Source organism: Podarcis cretensis, assembly GCF_951804945.1.
Source record: "Podarcis cretensis genome assembly, chromosome: 5".
Taxonomy (NCBI): Eukaryota; Metazoa; Chordata; class Lepidosauria; order Squamata; family Lacertidae; genus Podarcis; species Podarcis cretensis.
Window position 1 is genome coordinate 21,108,640 of NC_137174.1, and position 19,086 is coordinate 21,127,725.

The window sequence follows — 19,086 nt, forward strand, 5'->3', positions numbered from 1 at the left end:
GCTCTGGCCTGGGGTCATTATAAAAGACCCTACTCCCACATGAATTTGGGTACAGTGGTGCCCCGCAAGACGAACGCCTCGCAAGACGGAAAACCCGCTAGACGAAAGGGTTTTCCGTTTTGGAGGCGCTTTGCAAAACGAATTTCCCTATGGGCTTGCTTCGCAAGACGAAAATGTCTTGCGAGTTCCTGCGGGGTTTTTTTCCTCCCCCCCCTTTTTCTAAGCCGCTAAGCTGCTTATCAGCTGATCCGCTAAGCTGATAAGCCGCTAAAAGCCGCTAAGCCGCTAATAGCGCTAATCCGCTAAGCCGTCAATGGGCTTGCTTCGCAAGACGAAAAAACCGCTAGACGAAGAGAATCGCGGAATGGATTAATTTCGTCTTGTGAGGCACCACTGTACCAAGTTGTAACAACTGCAGGGACTCCTGGAATGAGTTATTGAATTCTACAACACAGCTGCTTTGGACAACAAGCTGTGTTTTGCCAGCCCTGTTTGTTGAGTCATCCAAATCCAACACACACAAAAATATGCAGACTGCAATGTTGTATTGCAGCTGCAGCTTGCATAAGGATTTGGTGTGTTGTTTTTTTTCTAATAAATGCTATTAGTATGTGTTAGAGTTCTCAAGTGAAAAATATGTTAAAATAACCTTGAATAATGAAGGCTTTAAAAATAGATTCAGCTAGGACAGGCAAAAATTGAGATTCTATCATGATATTTTCAGCACACGTTGATTTTCCCCTTGATATTGGTTTTAAGTCTCCCTGGAGCTTTAGGAAATCTTTTGCAAATATTAACAACTTACTTCAAAATCTTAGTGTGACATTTTCTTTCAGATTACCTGATTCATTCCTTATGAATATCTGCTCAGAATTCCAATCTCCTCTCACACTGATAGTGTTGCCTTACATTGCAGCTCAGGTACAGAAGAACAGAAATGGAAGAAGCCCTAAAGATAACCTCCATGTATTTGGCATTCTGTAGTTTATTGAATTTTCAAATCAACATCCAGTAGAATGTAACCGTAAACCAAAACATGACTTTGCACTAATCATTTCAGCATAAGAAATATATCAGCTGGGGAGATATGACTGGTGAAAAAACACTATGTAATGACGAGGGGTAATTTAACGGAATGGGACGCAGGTGGCGCTGTGGGTTAAAGCCTCAGCGCCTAGGGCTTGCCAATCGAAAGGTCGGCGGTTCGAATCCCTGCGGCGGGGTGCGCTCCCGCTGCTCAGTCCCAGCACCTGCCAACCTAGCAGTTCGAAAGCACCTCCGGGTGCAAGTAGATAAATAGGGACCGCTTACCAGCGGGAAGGTAAATGGCGTTTCCGTGTGCGGCTCTGGCTCTGGCCAGAGCAGCGATGTCACGCTGGCCACGTGACCCGGAAGTGTCTCCGGACAGCGCTGGCCCCCGGCCTCTTAAGTGAGATGGGCGCACAACCCCAGAGTCTGTCAAGACTGGCCCGTACGGGCAGGGGTACCTTTACCTTTTACCTAATTTAACGGAGAAATGTGTAGGGTGACTGTTTCATGTTTGCGTGGCAGTACCCGCCCCCTCCCACTGATGGAGTAAATAAAGACAACGGAAACGGAATTTTAAGTTAATGGGCGAAAATGGCCACAACTTTGATTACAGGTAAGAGTGGTATTGGCTTTTAGGCATTGGCCCTAATAGACTATCTGGTCTAACCTGGAAGGGTTAAGCACCAGCAGGGGGAGCCCCCAAGATGCACATCCCTAGGCGCTCCCCAAGGGGTTACCACTTGGGAGCGCGCTTTAGGCCCTAGCCTCCGTAGGTTTCGGACGAGGCGACGCCCCCCGGAGGCCTTTAACTAACTACCCTTCAGGATTTGGGGGAGGTGATGGCATTCCTCCCCTCAGACTTCATTTGCATAACAATACCCCTGCCAATGCCTAAACGCCAAAACCAGGGAGTTGTGACGTTTTGCTACGAGGTAAGCGAAAAAACCAAGTAGCTTCTAAAATACAGCCAATTAGCCAAATGGAAAAACTCCTACCAGGCCCCTTGCAGCGACCAGCTGAAGCCCATAGCAAAGTCCGAGTGAAAATCTACAGGGAGGGTGGGTGGGAAACCGCTGCTGCTGAAGAGAAAGAAAGGGGCGAGCCAAGGTTGCCCTGACCTTAAATGCACCTAGAAATCCCACCCCTGCCGCCAGCCGATTGGCTGGCGCTGGGGGCAATGAATATTCAAGAGGCTGGGGAATCCCGGAGTTCCGCGGGGCTGACGCCAGCCCCGCGAGAGCGTGGACGGGGGCGTGATCCTGCAAACCCCCCCCCCTTAGGTCGGGAGTGGCTTTGTTGTTATTTAGCCATTTAGTCGTGTCCGACTCTTCCTGATCCCATGGACCAGAGCACGCCAGGCACTCCTGTCTTCCACTGCCTCCCACAGTTTGGTCAAACTCATGCTGGTAGCTTCAAGAACACTGTCCAACCATCTCATCCTCTGTTGTCTCCTTCTCCTTGTGCCCTCAATCTTTTCCAACATCAGGGTCTTTTCCAGGGAGTCTTCTCTTCTCATGAGGTGGCCAAAGTATTGGAGCCTCAGCTTCACGATCGGTCCTTCCAGTGAGCACTCAGGGCTGATTTCCTTCAGAATGGAGAGGTTTGATCTTCTTGCAGTCCACGGGAATCTCAAGAGTCTCCTTCAGCACCATAATTCAAAAGCAGCAGTTTCATGTTAGCTTACTGTAATCCAAAACTCAGAGGGGATGTAATGCAAGTGACTTGTGAACACATCTGTGCAATTTCATATATTGCTCATATGATTCATAGATTGCCAGGGAAGAAATTCAGTTCAGTTCACCTTTTAATGTGAACCTATGTAATTCACACTTCCCGAAACAATATACAAACTGAAATGCAGCTGTCTCTTGAAATTTGCATGGTGTCTGAATTTTGTGGTGCAGTTCTCCAACCCAAAAATGTGTACAAGGATGCACATATTAGGGGAAAGCATGCATAAAAAAATACATAGATAAGTGAAAACAGCATACAAAAGTGAATTGTATTAAGGAAAATGGCTTGCAAGAATACTGTATGTACATTAGGCAAAATTGCATAGAAAAATATGTATATTAGGAGAAATGCACAATAAAGTCCTAACAAGGAGGAGAGAGACAGGCAGACAGGCAGACACACACAAAGTGAGAGAGAGAGAGAGAGAGAGAGAGAGAGAGAGAGAGAGAGAGCTGAATATGGAAATGTGCAGAATTGAATTTAAGATTTAAAAAAAGAAGAAATGGAGAGAAACCAAAAATTGTCCACTCCTAGTGGTGTGGGAATCACTTCAGAAATGTAACATCTCGTGCTGTTTTGGTAACATCAGCAGAAATAAACCACATGTGTCCAATGAATGACATGACTCCTTGCTATTCTGGGCAAACTTTGGCATGACAAAAATGGACCTGTTGGAACAGAGCAACTTTGGTGGCATCTGGAAGAGTTTGCACTCTGCATGATGTGACAAGAAAGTGAACCTGTACACCCTCCCTCATGGCATGTAAAAACTGGGTCTACACTCATGACCTGTAAGGATGGGGAGCCCAAGCCATTGGCTCCTGACAGAACCATCAGCCTGAGAGAACTTCTGTGGCAGCCCCTCCACCATCTCGCCTGGGGCTGCTTCTGACCTTTGTGACCTGAACAAAGACAGAAGCTAGGGGAGCTTGTGCCATCAGCTCCCGCCAGCCTTAAGAGGACTTTGTCACTCAACATGTGGTATCATTTATTTAGTTTAGTACAGTGGTACCTCGGGTTAAGAACTTAATTCATTCTGGAGGTCTGTTCTTAACCTGAAACTGTTCTTTACCTGAAGCACCACTTTAGCTAATGGAGCCTCCCACTGCTGCCGCACCGCTGTTGCGTCATTTCTGTTCTCATCCTGAAGCAAAGTTCTTAACCCGTAGTACTATTTCTGGGTTAGCAGAGTCTGTAACCTGAAGTGTATGTAACCCGAGGTACCACTGTATTGTGAAGGCAGGATGAAAATGCCACAAATACGGTAAATAGATTCCGATGTGAACAGGCCTCTCTTGCGTGACGCTTTCTTCTGTGAAAAGAGATGTATGGTTCGAATAAATGAAATTTGTGCACATAGGCATTTATTCACAGGGGTTGTTCTTAACAAGGAAATGTATACATGACCCCAAAGCGTATGCAAACAAAGGCATGAAATTAATTTCATGTATGTCTTCCATGTTCTGGCCATGTGCGGACCATCCCTCATTAGCTGAAGGAACTTCAAGTGTTCTCTTGGATAACCACACTGTGAGAATGTGCCGTCTCATGTGTCATGATTTTGACCCCTCCCCCTTTAATGTCTCTCTCTTCCCTTGCTTAGCATTGTTCAAACACACACTTTTCATTCATCAGTTTTGTAATGAGTGTTTGGATCTGTGAATTACAGCTCGCTTTTCAATTGCCGCTGATGCATTTTTGCCCTTTTGCACTGATGAAGGATTTCATTTAAGTTGGAGCAGATTGAAAGCGGCTGCTTTGATTTTCTTTCTTTCTTTCATGTTTTCAGGGCTGGGAAATAATTCCATGCCTTTTTCAGAGCTCTTCCGGCCACATTTTAAGAATGATATGGTTTGCAGTAGCGCTAATTAGCGCCAATAATAGCTTGACTGTCATGCATTGTGTTTAGCCTTGGAATTCTTGACTGTTTTGGATGTGTGTGTGTGTGTGTGTGTGTGTGTGTGTGACGTACATTTGTTCAGAGTGACCATTTGGCCTGAAAAACTGAAACTTGGCTAAAAATTGATCCAGCTGAACTTTACAACAGAGTTCCTGGGAAGTTGGTTGTAATACATAAAGGTAAAGGTAAAGGTACCCCTGCCCGTACGAGCCAGTCGTGTCCGACTCTAGGGTTGTGCGCCCATCTCACTTAAGAGGCCGGGGGCCAGCGCTGTAAGGAGACACTTCCGGGTCACATGGCCAGCGTGACGAAGCTGCTCTGGCGAGCCAGCACCAGCGCAGCACACGGAAACACCATTTACCTTCCTGCTATAAAGCGGTACCTATTTATCTACTTGCACTTAGGGGTGCTTTCGAACTGCTAGGTGGGCAGGAGCTGGGACCGAAGGACGGGAGCTCACCCCGCCGCGGGGATTCGAACCGCCGACCATGCGATCGGCAAGCCCTAGGCGCTGAGGTTTTACCCACAGCACCACCCGCGTCCCTCTTGTAATACATAGTTCATGCTTTTTATTACTGGGGCCTAATTCATGCTGTTTTGAGAATTATAAGGTCTAAGGTATAAAATAAATGTTCAGGCAAACTCATACTTAAGTATATAAACCACATATCTGAAAACAGTACAGGAAAACAGTCCTAAAGCTCTTTCAGTGACCTCAAATATTCCTCTGCAGTTTGGATGGAGATGGGAAAAGCCTCCCCAATGTCTCTGTGATCACAAATCCTGCCTTAAGGGCACATTTGGGTATGAATAGGGTGAGCCTGTGACCTGGACTCAGGAATTAAGTATTTATCATCACAAGAGAATGGTCAGGCTGTCCAGGTAAACCCATTAACAGGTTTCCTGCCAGACAGGATTCTGCTGTAGACCGCCCTTTCTGTATGTATGTATGTATGTATGTATGTATGTATGTATTAGGGTTTGGTCTTGAGCTACAGTATGGCAATTTCAAAAGTCTATATAAGGGCTTGCACACCATTGTTCTGGCTTCCTCCTCCCTTCTGCGTGGGGTCTGTCTCTTTCTGTCTGTGTGTGTGTGAGCACCCTGTTGCAACAGTTTAATAAAGATCATGCTTACTAGCTGTTTTGCTTCTCAATATTCTCTTGTTGGCCTCTGTTATTTTCTCCTACCAATAGAGAACCTACGTACAGGCTCTTGGGTACCTCATAAGGGAAAAGGAGCAGTTTTTTCTTATAACAATGCTTACTGCTGTCTCCCTGCAAAATACAGGCTGAAAAGCAGCATCAAGGCTTAGGAATGTGCTCTCTCTTCTCCACTCTCTGCCCCCCCCCCCGTTTTTTTGCGCATTGACTTTAACCTTGATTGGTGGAACATTTGCATTTCCATGATTCTTGGTCGCTCAGATGCTCAGCTCTAAATACAGTGGTACCTCTGGATGCAAACGGAATCCATTCCAGAGCCCCGTTCACATCCTGAAGAGAACGCAACTCGCATCTGCATGTGCGTGGGTCGCAATTCGCCGTTTCTGCACATGCGCGTGATGTCATTTTGAGCGTCTGCACATGCGCGAGTGGCGAAACCCGGAAGTAACACATTCCGTTACTTCCGGGTCGCCGTGGAGCTCAACCTGAAGCAACTTTAACCTGAGGTATGACTGTACTTGCAAGGTCCAGCCTTCTACAGCTTATGAGGTAGCAAGTGCCTGGAGCAGAAGAAACATTTGGTAGAATAGGGCTGCCATTTATTGGAAATTATTGCTGACTGATCATATAAGGTCTATCCATAATTGTCGGCATCTTTCTGTCTTGGAATACAATGAAGGAGTGTGCCTTAATAAACACTATTATAAATACAGATGGTAAGATTACAATATGCATTCTCAGTGAGGCCTTGAGGAATATCTTGTTGTGTTTCAGGACATCCCTAATTCTGACGTGCTTCCAAAGCATAACTATGTTGGCCCTACAGATCCTTCAATACGTTTTAAGTACCAAATAAGGTGAAGCAAATATTGAAAGCTTGCCAAAAAAATAAGATTTTTTTCCCTGAGTTCAAAGTGAGGGCTTTCGACTTCTCTCTTGCTGATTTTGATTTTGGGATGCATCAAATCCCAAACAACATAAGGGATAATCTGTCAAAAATGGTAGCATCTTGCACGACAAATGCTCTCAGATACAAAATATTGTCGCATGGAACCCATCATGCAGTACTACAGAGGATGTCAGATACAGGCATCAAAGATTCACCAAGATATGCGAGAGAGGTTTTCTTGTGGTGTGTTTTATTTGTTTTATTGCAGCAGGGTCCACTCTCCTCACTGGCCAGAACCACAATATAGAATCATAGAATCATAGAATCATAGAGTTGGAAGAGACCACAAGGGCCATCGAGTCCAACCCCCTGCCAAGCAGGAAACACCATCAGAGCACTCCTGACATATGGTTGTCAAGCCTCTGCTTAAAGACCTCCAAAGAAGGAGACTCCACCACACTCCTTGGCAGCAAATTCCACTGTCGAACAGCTCTTACTGTCAGGAAGTTCTTCCTAATGTTTAGGTGGAATCTTCTTTCTTGTAGTTTGGAACCATTGCTCTGTGTCCGCTTCTCTGGAGCAGCAGAAAACAACTTTTCTCCCTCCTCTATGAGACATCCTTTTATATATTTGAACATGGCTATCATATCACCCCTTAACCTCCTCTTCTCCAGGCTAAACATGCCCAGCTCCCTTAGCCGTTCCTCATAAGGCATCGTTTCCAGGCCTTTGACCATTTTGGTTGCCTTCCTCTGGACACGTTCCAGTTTGTCAGTGTCCTTCTTGAACTGTGGTGCCCAGAACTGGACACAGTACTCCAGGTGAGGTCTGACCAGAGCAGAATACAGTGGCACTATTACTTCCCTTGATCTAGATGCTATACTCCTATTGATGCAGCCCAGAATTGCATTGGCTTTTTTAGCTGCCGCGTCACACTGTTGGCTCATGTCAAGTTTGTGGTCAACCAAGACTCCTAGATCCTTTTCACATGTACTGCTCTCAAGCCAGGTGTCACCCATCTTGTATTTGTGCCTCTCATTTTTTTTGCCCAAGTGCAATACTTTACATTTCTCCCTGTTAAAATTCATCTTGTTTGTTTTGGCCCAGTTCTCTAATCTGTCAAGGTCGTTTTGAAGTGTGATCCTGTCCTCTGGGGTGTTAGCCGCCCCTCCCAGTTTGGTGTCATCTGCAAATTTGATCAGGATGCCCTTGAGTCCATCATCCAAGTCGTTGATAAAGATGTTGAATAAGACCGGGCCCAAGACAGAACCCTGTGGCACCCCACTAGTCACTCTTCATATGATGCAACTGGGGCCCAGAAAGTTACTGTGTCAGTACCACAAACCGGATAACGAAAAGAAAAAGACATTAGGGTAAATAAACATTTAATGATCTATTTGTTGTGCGTGGATCTCTTTTAAGCATAATGCTTGTTAAGTCTGCTCGATGTTGTGCTACTATTACCCATTTAGGTCTCTTTCTCCTATTTCTGCCCTACTGTCCCCCATTGCATTATTTGTGTTCTGGATTATATTTCCCTAGATGGCTTTTTGTGTCTTCCGCCCTCTCTCTTTAAATTGAATCTCATGTTGCTGTCTTCTGCCTATTAATCTTTTTTGGTTCTCTTTGTGTTTCTGCCTACTGAATGGATGGTCACAACTCCTCCTAATTTATTATCCTCTACAAATTTCATTAATGTAGTAAATTATTAGGAAGATATTAAATAAAAAAACAGACCTCATTACAGTATCCTGGTAACTACCTCAACCTGTGTTATTGAAATTTTTGCCACCAGGGTACAATAACAGACCTGCAGTTTAAAACAAGCAGAGCACAAAGTGAATTCCCCATATTTTGCTTTCCTTCTTTCACAGCAGTGAAATTATCCAGTGGAGATGTGGTACTGGAGGGTACACTGTATCCATATCTTTCTATCACCTATGAACTGTATCTCTAATATTGTATCTCTGGTATCCTATATATTTTCCATTCACTCTGATTACCAGTAATGTTGGATTTGTAATTTCTTGTCAGAAGAACCACCAAAGCTTAATGGTCAAACTTAATATGCCAAAGGTCCCTAGTTCATCTCCAGATAGCAGATCTTGGGTTGCAAGTCTTGGAAAGACCTCTATCTTCTTTAGCTGCTGCTAGTCAGAGAACAGTATTAGACTAGGATGGACCAATGGTCTTGATGATATAAGGTGAACCATTGATGCATTTCTTAGTGCAGATAGTATTGATCTGATGTGTAGAGATCTTTCCAAGAAGCTCCTGGAAACTTCTCTGTGTGAAAGAAGCAAGCAGAAGGTTCATGATGTTTGGGTTATTCCTTCAGAGAAGCTGAGTACAGCTGGTTTAAACTGGTTCTGTTAATCTCTTTCTGTCAAGGTCATGCTGACTATAATAGTAGGGCCAGAAGGAGCATGGGTTTCTCACTTTCTCTTTCTCTCTTTTCCGTCTGGTGTGGTATTCTGTATGTGTTAAATTTTAGACTTATTAGAAGTTATTGTAAATTTTAAGTTAAGTCTGCTGCAACGGGATTTCTTATGGACAGTGCCAATCCTGAATGTAATAGAATTGTGACCATTATGCTCATTTGCCTTCAGTAGCAGTGAAGCTCTGCTGGATGAAATATAATTGCCTCTAGTCTATTTTTTGGGAATCTTGCAACGTGTTTAAGTTTTTACTCTGCTAACTATACATTGGAATCTGCTCTGGATCAATACTAAGTAGACTTTCACTGGCAATGTGAAGGGAAGTGAGAGGTACACAGATGGTTCAGTCAAACAAGATGAAAGGCCTTTGAGTAGCTTCTCCATGGAAACCAATGGCATTGCACAGAGATAGGTTGATGGTTGTATGGCCATGTACCAAGACGTAATTTACCAGACTATCTAGTCAATCACCATTATTGCCCTGCTAAGTGAGGCAATATGGTTCTGCATCTGGTCCCAATCCAAGGAAGCAGAGGTGCAGTAAGATTTTTTCATCACTAAACAGGATCATTACTGATGATCAGCTCACTGAAGGCATCAACGTATCAATGCCATATATGTGGATTATTATTATTGCATTATTTGCTGCATTTGTATCCCACTTTTTCCTTCAAGTTGCTCAAGGTGGTGTACCCTCCTCATTTAATCCCCACAACAACCCTGTGAGGAGGTGGATTAGGCTGAGAGGCAGTCACTGGCCCAAAGTCACCCAGTGAGCTTCATGGCCCAGTGGGGGTTTGAGCCCTGGTCTCCCAGGTCCAACACTCCAACCACTGCATTCATGGGTGGATGGAACGCGCATACAAACCCTGCTCCCAATTTCCCCATGCAGGCCACCCTATCTGCTGTGTCCATTATTTTCCTCATGTTGATTGAGGAAGGAAATTCCATGCAATCGGCGATGCTATTTTATCCATGATCACATGGAGGGTTCTACTCCTGTATAAGTGATTGCAAGTAGAAACCCCCTGCAGACCTTCCCCTCTCAACAAGGTCAGTGCCACTGAACAAGAGAACCTTGTGAGCACACCCTACCAGCTGTCCACAGACATATTGCTTGTGTGTTCCATATGCAATGACTTCTAGCAGTGCGATTTTTCTTGAAAAAGAGGTGTTGGAACTCACCATGAACACCTCCTTCATTCCCTTAGAATGGCAGTGGTGCCCCCCTGAGAGGTGACGGAACTGAGTTCCAACAAGTTCTGGCTGAAAAAAAGCCCTCGTCTCTAGGAAGTTATCACATGGTAAGTTGTCATCTCTGCTTCTTCTGTTGCCTGGAGATATTGCACACTAAAGCCTCTCTTTTGTGACTTCTCTATGACTTGCTTTGTCATAACTAGCATGGTTTAGAAACAACAATAATTGTACATGGAATTAATTAATAACAACATAATTTTTAGTGGTGTGGCAGGGTAATATTGCTGCATGGCTGTCAGATTTGGGTCCTCTTTAGGATCAACAATTGTCCCGAAGAAGTTGTCACAAGGAAGCTATGTTTGGAATGTGTTGTTATCAACCTAATTATGGCAGCTAATTTGCATAGCATAATCCCATGTGCTGAAGCAGTGGAATAATGCAGCAATGGCATCTTAGGGTATGGATTGTCAGTTCCATTCAGAAATTGAGGGAAAATTTTCCCAGTGTGTTTTGACAGCATCTTTAACAAGGGTAGTTATTCATGTTATTCCTTCCTTTTTAAAAATAAAAATAAAGGAGGGGGAGATACATACTACAGTAATTTCATACATATATTTTTGAAATTTCCTCAGTCTGTAGCTTTTCGTTGTGCAGGTTCCATGATAGACTGAACTGAATATTTCCCCTCTTAATAAAGACAGAGTTGAATGCGTTAGGAACTTTCCACTTCTTGCAGCTGACTTTTGCGTATGTGCTTGTGTGGTGCATTAGAGCTATTTTTATCTCCCTCTTTTTAATCTCTTTTTCCTTTGTGCTGGATCCCTTTCTGGTGAAGTGCTCAAGGTTACAGAGTTGAGAGGGAAAATCTCATCCAGTATTTATCAGAAGAGAATTTATTTGACAATTTTTGAATGTGGTCCCCCCCCCCCTTCGACTATTTCCCTGGAGAGTATTTGGCAAGGTGGTCTCCCTGCTCTTTCCATCCATGAGAAGTTGAGAGCTTTTTACCAACCTCCCACGTTGCATCATTCTGTTTTATTCCACACCCCTCTCCCCACATGTGTTCACATGCCTGCAACATGCCCTGCCTTGATTTAGGGTTATGATTCTGTCCTCCCTATTGGAGTTGCTTCTCTCTGCTGGCAACTCTGCTAGGAGAGTGTTTTCTCCCCCTCCTCCTCCTCCTCCTCCTCCAGTCCACTTTCTTCTCCAGCCCTCCCTTCTTTTCCTTGGCTCAGTTCAAACCTCTAATACACTTGCCCCCTATTGCTGGCAGTTTTGCCCGTGGCTGGGGCTGGCAGTCTGGCTCCCATCCCTGATGAAAAGACATGATGGTTCCTGATGGTTCCTGAGAGAAAACAAAGCAGAAAGCTACTGTAAGCACAAATAACAACAGCTTTCAAGGGCAGCAGGAGTGCTTGGAAATAAAGATGTGCCAGTGCTGATTCTACTTATAAATCGTTTAAAGGACTGTAGGGCATTTGGGCACCACTAGCAGAGCAGGGACGTGGGTGGCGCTGTGGGTTAAACCACAGAGCCTAGGACTTGCTGATCAGAAGGTTGGCGGTTCAAATCCCCGCAATGGGGTGAGCTCCCGTTGCTCAGTCCCTGCTCCTGCCAACCTAGCAGTTCGAAAGCACCTCAAAGTGCAAGTAGATAAATAGGTACCGCTCCAGTGGAAAGGTAAACGGTGTTTCCGTGTGCTGCTCTGGTTCACCAGAAGCGTCTTAGTCATGCTGGCCACATGACCCAGAAGCTGTATGCTGGCTCCCTCGGCCAGTAAAGCGAGATGAGCGCCGCAACCCCAGAGTCGGTCACGACTGGACCTAATGGTCAGGGGTTCCTTTACCTTTACCTTAAGGTAGTCTCTATGGGAGTATATTGTATTTAATTATGGGGTATCAAAATTTTAGGGGGCTAACCAGGCTGGGATAGCAGGCTTGTTGGTTTCTGAATGTCTGATGTAGATTTTCAATTTCGTTGAAAAGGTCCCTTTACCTTTACCTGGCAGAGCAGTTAGATATGACAGTGGGGAAAAGATAATGATTAAAAAGTTATTTTACAGCAAACAAACCAAACATGCATAGGGAGGGCTTTGGGGGGGTGACCCAATTAGCCCTCTGGGGGTTGGGTGTGCCCTCTTGGCCATTAGTTGGCCAGTGTGGTCTACATCTTTGATCAGCTTTCTTTAACCAGAATTTTGGACCGAGATTCTGGTGCCCTGAGTCTGGGTTAAGCCTCCTGTGCTGTATTTATATGGATCTGTTAAATCTGTCACCTAAAAATGAGTTGAAGCTGAAGGATGTTCTTTGGATTTTTATGGTAATTGAAGAACAAAAGTTCAGTACACTGGTAAAGCTTTTACTGGACTGATCTAGTGGTTGAACAGTCCTCCATGGGGAAAAAATATATCTGAATGTAGAAGCTAGTGTGACCTAGGAGGTGGATTCAATCTCGCCTTCTCCCTGCCATCTTTACATCTATCTAAATTTTCATGGAGGAGCATCCCCTCACACACACCTGAACCCGCAAAGCCTCAGAAAAGCTTTACCAGTTGGTTCTGGTCTTCAGTCAGAAAGGTTTATGCTGGGCCAGTCCTACTTTGAGGCAGAGTGCGGTAGCTGCCTCAGATGGCAAATTCTGAGGGGTGAAAAGTGGCCAGAAAGGTGTGGCATGTGGTTTGCCCTGTAGCCCCTAAGCTAGCTTTCTGTCCCAGCATGAATGGCATACCAGTGAGGCAACCTCAGATGATTAGCCTCGGGTGGCATGAATCTCCCACTCCACCAGGGCATGGGTCTGGTTCAGGAAAGGGGAAGCATTGGTCTCATCTCTGACACCAAAAGGTCTTGGGCTGGCCCTGGGTATACGGGATAAATTTGCAGCAAGCATCCCGATTTTGCTGAGAAACAATCACAATGCAAGCGTATGGCAACACTGCTGAAATAAAACCACTAAGCTGGGCTGGTGGGGTTGATCTGTTTACTTGTGTGCAAAGAGCCAGATCCCAGTAGCCAAAAGAAATTGGATGATCCTTTAAGCCTTTTCTGTTGACTGCATTCTATTTATATTATTTTTTAATGAGAATATCATCTGTAGAGTTAAAATAAAAAGAGCCTATCCTTGGAGGAGCTGGAGGAATCTTCATGTAGGGATATTGATTTTTGTGAGACGGAGATTTTAAGCAGAGATTTTTAAAGAAGCTCAGGTGTTTTTGTTTTTGAGCAAACATAGATTGCTGTTTGTCACTAATTTCATGGTTGACTTCAGGGTTTTAAATTTTTTATCTCAGATGTGATAGAGCATATAAAATGTTTGCTTCCATCCCCCTGCTTCCTCCTTTGCTTGGTGTGTTTTTTTCAAGGAAATCTACAGACTGAAGTCTGAATTACAGCCTTTATTCTTTTAGAAAAAGAAAAATGTATCAACCACTTGTTTAAAAACCATATTTTCTTTTTCTTTGGTGATCACTCATAGCCAAGTAAGATGGTCTTCCATGAACACGGTCTTAACTGTGAGTCCATAAGTGACTGTGGAGGTCAATTCTGGATCCACATGTCCTTCCACAGTAGGTTTCCAGGTGGGAGCTGATCGTGGTGAGGGTTTGCCAAACGTGCCTTCCTCTTAGCACATTTCTCCCTTTTGTCCTGAGTTTGAGCGTCTTCAAAGTCCAGGACACCTTTGCTAAAAGCTGTTCTCCAATTGGAGCACTCACAGGCCAGTGTTTCCCAGTTGTCAGTGTTGATACTACATTTTTAAAGATTTGTCTTGAGAGAGTCTTTAAACCTCTTTTGTTGACCATCAGCATTATGCTTTCCATTTTAAGTTCCTTTGGAAGAAAATAATCAGGCATCTGAACAACATGACCAGTCCAATGAAGTTGACGTTGAAAAATCATTGATTCAACACTGGTAATATTTGCTTCTTCCACAACGGAGAGTACTAACTACTATACAATAACAGCTTCTTCCAGTACACTGGAATTAGTTTGCCTGTTTTCCCAATGTAATATTTTTTTATTATTATTATTTTTGGAAACACCGTTGATGGAATCTTTTGAGGAGTTTGGGATGGCGTTTATAAGTGGTCCATGTTTCACAAACAGTAGTAAGGTTGGTAGTACAATAGCTTTGTAAACAAGCATTTTGGTTTCCCTGGTCCTGGTCCTCAAACACTCTGCCCTTCAGTTGGAAGAAAGCTGCACTTGCAGAGCTCAGGCAATGCTGGATTTCGGCATCAGTGTTGGCCCTTGTGGAAAGATAACTGCCCAAGTAGGAGAAATGATTGACACTTTGCAACGTTACACCATTGAGTTGGGTTTGCCCAAGCTCCTAATGCTATGCCTCAGTTTTGAGTTATACCTGCATGAGGGTGCTGTGTTAATAGCAAGAATGCATTATAAGGTGAGCCACATGTAAGCACAGATATATTAGGATTGAGTGTAGGAATACCTCAGTTTTCCTGTTATATGTGGGGTATATATTGAAAGAGTGAAGAGACTTCCTAGTTTGAAATAAAGAGGAAGTGCCAATTGTATGTGCAATTTTGAATAAGGTAGCATATTCTAATAATTGCCATGGGGATGTACAGTATTTTTCGCTCTATCTATAAGGTGCACCAGACCATAAGACACACCTAGTTTTTGGAGGAGGAAAACAAGAAAAAATAATATTCTGAATCTCAGAAGCCAGAACAGCAAGAGGGATCTCTAGGCAGCGATCCCTCTTGCTGTTCTGGCTTCTGGGATAGCTGCGCAGCCTGTATTCGCTCCATAAGAGGCACACACATTTCCCCTTACTTTTTGGGAGGGGAAAAGTGAGCCTTATAGAGCAAAAAATACGGTAACTGCAGCCTTGCTAATTCAAAATGTTGTGCACAGTCTAAAAGTAAGGGACGCTCAGCTGATGACCTCCGATTCTACTAGCTCTAGGCATTCTTCCTTCTCTCTCACAAGCAGCATGGCCACAGTCCCATACTGAAAAAGGCAAAGGCAGGGGAAGACCACAGGGGCTACGAAAAGACTGCCCCTGCTCCAGATGGCATGCTACAGTAGTGATGAAGCTGGCACAGCACCATAGTTTGTTGCAGCCTCGGGTCGAAGAAGCGGATGATGGAAATGATCCAGGTGGTGGAGCAAAGGCAGCTGTGAGAAAGTGCCAGCAAGTGGCCCAAGATGCAAACCGACTTCAGCAAGATGGAGCAGGCTTTTAGAGGAAATCTCTCTGGAACAGCAAACGCGGAGAGCTTAATTGCTTTTAGAAATGCTCCAACAGGAAATGACTCTCTTTGGCAGAATGTAGGAAAGGAGGCACTGACACACGGAGCCATAAGGGGTTGTTTATAATAGAACGCATAGGGGCTTATCTTGAGAGCAAACCTAAATAACTTTTAACGTGCCATCCCCCCAAATGTAGGACCCAGCCCTAGATAAAGGAGAGGTAGTTGCAGTACTTAGATAAGCAGATGGTGTCAACCGAGTGGCAGCTGTTCAGCCTTCTTGCCACGCCAGAAAACTGGTTGCAAATAGGTTGGTAGATTTTGACAATATACATAAGGAAGAGGTAAAGAGTGGCAAAGATGGGGGGACCCACAGAGGTGGTTGCCCTATGCACAAAATGATTAGGGGCACAAAATTTCAATACCCAGATCTGCCTCAATACGGCTGTGCGCTTCCTTCACTGGGTTCTATTGAAAACAGCTTCTCCATGCAAACCAGGAGGTGACCTCTCCAGACAACAGAACGACTCTTCTTTTCTCTGTGGCTGTGATCTCCTGGGTGACGCAGATGCTGTTAGGCAGTTGAATGTGCATGTGTACTCCATCCGTTTCCCTCTCATCCAGCCCTCCACACAGCCCTGGCCACTGGCAACCCATGCTACACCACTGGAAGCAAAGTAACCTGAATAGCTTCTGAGTGGGTGGCGGGGTGATGATGGGATTTCCCCTCCCCCCAATATTCAGAAAAGGTGCTGCACTAAAAAAGAGGAAAAAATCAGAACTGTCAAAATACATTTGCTGTAACGCTTATTTTACTTCACTGCTTTGCATCAGAGCGGTGTGTTTTGAGCTTTCATTTTTTTAAAAAGAATATTTATTAAAGTTTTCCAAAAAAGAAACAGCACAATGCAAGATAAAACAGAAAAAAGGAATAAAAAAAATACAAAAATAATTAAAAACCAAATAACATTTTCATTACTTATTTTCTTTTAAACTATTTTCCAGACCTCCTCATACCTTCCTTTCTTGTATTCCAATTCAAAATGTTAGTTCAGCAAATCCTCACCATTAATTATTACTTATTTCTATACCTTATTTTCAATTTTGAGCTTTCAAATGGCCTTTCAAAATTCTCCACTGTAATTGTGAGCAGATGAATTGGAGGAGACCATCTTGCCAAATTTCTCCAGTGAGAGAGTAAATTCTCCAGCAATTTCTCGGGGTGGAGCTCAACAATTGCAGGGTCAGTAGCACAGGTTCTTTGGTTTCCCCTACGGCACTTTTTTATTTTTGCTGCTGCAAGTAACAGCAGCAACCATCACAATGTTCTGGATGTAAATCAGAGAGAACTCTGCAAAGTGCCATTCCCATCCACCTCTAGAGGACTTAGTCCAGCACTCCTAGTTCAGCATTCCAGCCACTACACCGCTCTGGCTTCCCTGGATGCATTCCAGGCAGGAAGAAGCATTTGGGTGGGGCATGGAGCAAGGCCAGTGAGGGATGTAGCCTGGGGAGGGTCCTGAGGGCCTGGTTTAAAGCATGAGGGGCCACATTCCACTCTGTTTTTAGCCCGTTACCTAAAATGGTTGTTGTGGTGGTAAAATGGGCTAACTTCCCCTCAGCTCATGGAGGAAGGATGAGAAGAATAAATAACATTTAGTGAAGAGGTTTCTTGTTGACATAAATGGCTCTTAGGATATTCCAAGCGCTGAATTGATGTTGCTTTGGAATGTCTGTTGTGTTTGTTTGTTTGTTCATTCTTTCTGTCTGAGCATCCTTTACATTTGTAATGCATGAGAATCTTATGACAGAAGGCAGTATTAAGTCCCTGGTGTGCTCTGTTCTGTAAAAGGCTCTCTCTTGAATGTCTTACAATTCACAAAAAGATGGGGAACAGGAAAACACTGTAGTTTTAAGTATGGAATGATATTTGGAATTTTGACCAAGATCTGTAATGCTAGATTTGCCCCAGGGGAGAAAAGTCCAACCATTCATATACCGGGCAAAGGGAAATTGAGGAGGAAGCAAAGAAACACTGTCAAACCTTTTGATGGCACAAAGCTTTCTCTCCCATCGTATATTCTTTTTTGTTTTCAACTTTTGAAGTACCATGTTTCTGTGTCCTCTTTCTCTACCAGCTGAGGTTAGGGTCACAGCCAGCAACAGCATGAGGTCATCCTCACTACAGAATGAGTATTGAGCCACTGTAGGAGAATTTGACAATTTCTGACCCACTTTAATCTCTTTCTCTGTTCTCACCGGCGACAAGGAAGAGTAGGAACAGCTGCCTGGCTAGGTGTTTCAGAGCTGTTTGACAAAATGGTTGCTATTTAGTTTGGTCACCTTGACTTTTCTAAAAAATATATATTTATTAATGTGTTTATTTATTGCAGGTAAATATAATGTTCTTCAGGGGTAACTTTCAAACTCTGTTTTTTAATTTTTATGCAGCAGTTAAAGTATGCAAGAGAAGTATGTTGCCAAATTGTACAAAAATAATAATAATAAATACAGTAATAGTTCCACTATCCAAACTCATAAAGGTGCAAGTCCAGTTTAGTTATAAATCCCAGCAGCTTTATCACAAACTCTTGCAGTATTTTGTCATAATTTCATGTAACAGGGAACTTAATGGCCCCATGCCATCCAGTACGGGAGTGAAACTGAGCCACCCATTGTCACTGCCCCACACCAGGATTCCTCAGAGAATCCTGCCTTTGAAGAAATCCTATGGTGCGCACACATATTTGCTCAGCTCGGTAGGTTTAGACTGCACTAATGGTTTCCTGCATTTCTTATCTCAGCCCAAGTGATGTACCCCATTAGGCTCCATAGTGGAGATCAACTGAACTGAGAAGTGCAAAGCATAGATCATGGAGAAAGCAGTTTCTCAATTACCTGCTGCTTAGACACATGACAAAGTGAGGGAAGGGGTGTGGGGAGAGGAGGGGCAAAGGAAGAAATTTATTCTCCCCCAGTGATTTGATGGTCCCTTTTAATTTGTCACATTTGTATCCCACCCTTCCTTCAGTGAACTCTGGGCAATGTAGATAAGGTCTCCCATATATCTCCCCATTTGGAAAATGAAGGGAGGGAAGAACCTGCCAGTTTTGGTTGTCTCGGTTTCTCACCTTTCCAATCTCAAATTCAGTTCCCTGCATTTCTGCTGCAATCTACTTTTTTTAAAAAAAAAAATCCTCATGAAGATTCACAAGCTTTTCAAGATGAATTTATCCCAATAAACACATTTTTGTATGCAGATGCTGTTTTTAATTCGTGCATATTTGTGAAAGCAATCTTTCAGAATAAGATGTGTTTCTGCGTATTATTTTCACTAGTAAGTTGTTTTTTATTGCAGCCTTCCCGCTAATATATGCATTTTTGCAAACATTGTTTGGTTGGAGGATTGCATCACAAAATGTGGATAACTGCGAATTTCAAAGGATGGCTGTGTTTTGGTTCTCATATTGTTTTGGAAAGTGGGAATTTTATACATTTGCCTTTAAATGTGAACAGAATGT

The 19,086-nt window shown here is 43.7% G+C and overlaps 1 long non-coding RNA gene across 2 annotated transcripts; it reads left to right on the forward strand.

Annotated features, from left to right (window-relative positions):
* The first annotated feature begins 8,013 nt into the window (after positions 1–8,013).
* On the forward strand, positions 8,014–16,402 carry LOC307216184. Of its 2 annotated transcripts, none has more exons than XR_013838983.1 (3): positions 8,014–8,089; positions 10,366–10,458; positions 15,273–16,402. It is a non-coding gene; the product is annotated as an uncharacterized lncRNA (long non-coding RNA). The 2 variants fall into 2 exon arrangements; XR_013838984.1 differs by lacking the exon at positions 15,273–16,402 and adding an exon at positions 14,175–14,284.
* Positions 16,403–19,086: the final 2,684 nt, after the last annotated feature.